Raw genomic sequence first — 2329 nt, 5'->3', positions numbered from 1 at the left:
ATTTGAACCTGGGCAACAGGTATGGGTGATGTCCCCCACCGAACCCTGCGCCCTGCAAGACAAGTGGACGGGGCCCTTCAAAGTAGTCGAGCGCAAGGGTCCTGCCACCTATCTCATCGACATGGAATCTTCCCGGAACCCCCTCCGGGTCCTCCACGCTAACAGACTGAAGCCCCACTTTGTGCGTTCAGAACTCAGCCTCCTGATGGCCACAGACAATGGGGCTGAAGAAGACTCCGAGCCCCTCCCTGACCTCCTACGGACTCGGGAGAAAGACGGCTCCGTGGATGGGGTCCGACTCTCAGAGGCCCTCACCCGAGAGCAACGCCAGGAGTGTCGAGTCCTCCTGTCACAGTTCACCAGCCTGTTCTCCCTCACCCCAGGTGTCACTTCCTGGTGTGTGCACGATGTGGACACGGGGGACAGCCCCCCTATCCGCCACCGGGCCTACCGCGTGCCAGATCGGGTACGGGCCTGCGTCCAGGAAGAGGTAGCAAAAATGCTCACGCTCGGGGTCATCGAGCCCTCAGACAGCCCCTGGGCCAGCCCTGTAGTACTGGTCCCCAAAGCGGCCGCCCCAGGCACCACACCGGAACTCTGGTTCTGCGTTGACTACCGGGGCTTGAATGCGGTCACCCGAACAGACGCACATCCCATCCCCCGGGCAGATGAACTAATTGACCGCATGGGAGCTGCCCGCTACCTCAGTATTTTCGACCTGACGGCGGGCTACTGGCAAATCGGCCTCACACCCCGGGCCCAAGAACGTTCTGCCTTTTCCACCCCCGATGGCCATTACCATTTCAAGGTCATGCCCTTCGGCATGAAGAATGCTCCCGCAACATTTCAGCGGCTCGTCAATCAGGTCCTGGCGGGGCTCGAAGGGTTCAGCGCCGCCTACCTAGACGACATCGCTGTATACAGCCACCATTGGCCCGAGCACCTCCACCACCTCCGAGCAGTGCTACAAGCCCTTCAGCGAGCTGGCCTCACGATCAAGGCCAGCAAATGTCAAATTGGTCAAGGGTCTGTAACCTACCTCGGACACCAGGTGGGAAGCGGCCTGGTGGCCCCTCTGCAGCTCAAAATTGCCGCCATCCAGTCCTGGCAGCCCCCCATCACCCAGACCGAGGTACGAGCCTTCCTGGGCCTCACGGGCTATTACCGAAGGTTTGTGAAAGACTATGGTACTATAGTGGGGCCCCTCACAGAACTCACGTCCAAAAATCAACCCAAGAAAGTCAACTGGACCGCAGATTGTCAAACAGCATTCGAACAATTGAAAGCCGCCATGTGTTCCGCCCCTGTGCTCCAGGCCCCCGACTACAGCCGGGAGTTCGTCGTCCAGACGGATGCCTCCGACCATGGCATTGGGGCAGTCCTGTCCCAAGTGAGCACCGAAGGCCTTGATCAGCCAGTGGCCTTCATCAGCAGACGACTCCTACCACGAGAACAACGCTGGAGCACCATAGAGAGGGAGGCCTTCGCTGTGGTATGGGCCCTCAAGAAGCTCCGGCCCTACCTCTTTGGCACACACTTTCGGGTGCAGACCGACCACCGACCCCTGCAGTGGCTGATGCAGATGCGGGGGGAAAACCCGAAGTTACTACGTTGGTCCATCTCCCTACAAGGGATGGACTTCACTGTTAAACACCGGCCTGGGCCAGATCACGCCAACGCGGATGGCCTGTCCCGGTTTTTCCGCCTCGACGAGGAGAGTCCCCAAGAGGATGGGTAACTCTCCCCGCCTTCAGCTGGGGGGGACGCATGTTGGACAGGCCACATGAAGGGCCGCTCTCCCCCGGCCCGACCAGGCCCGAGCCCGGTCACGCAAGTACCACACACCACCATTGCACGTCCTCCGTCCCCTCAGGGACCCCTGCCTTCGAACATATCGACCTCATGGGCCCGATCCACTGCTGGCCCGCGCGCCCATCCGGGGCGCCATCTTGGACACTCCACCACGAGGCCGCCTGGCCCCCGATCGACCTCAACCTAGCCAGGCCTCAGACATCCCGGCACCACCATCCACCCAGGAGGTGAGCGGGCTACTTGGCAAGTCAATGGGAGAAAGAGGTGTCGATGGCTCTCCCCCGCCAAGTGCCGCTCGCCCATCGCCCATCGCCCAGCGCTGGCTCCACCCCCCTGCTGGGTGTCTGGACTCCCTCATCCCGGACCTCCCGACCTCCAGGTGCGAGGGTCCGGACATCAAAGAACATCAGCCCTATAACTGGGGCAGCTCCAGAGCAGGAAGGCAGTTGTATCTTGGAGTCGAGAGACGCAAAGAAGAACTCATCCTTGACGGACTACTGGCGCTGCCGTAGCTCTG

Source organism: Lissotriton vulgaris, unplaced genomic scaffold, assembly GCF_964263255.1.
Source record: "Lissotriton vulgaris unplaced genomic scaffold, aLisVul1.2 SCAFFOLD_8636, whole genome shotgun sequence".
Taxonomy (NCBI): Eukaryota; Metazoa; Chordata; class Amphibia; order Caudata; family Salamandridae; genus Lissotriton; species Lissotriton vulgaris.
This window is presented reverse-complemented; position numbering follows the sequence as displayed.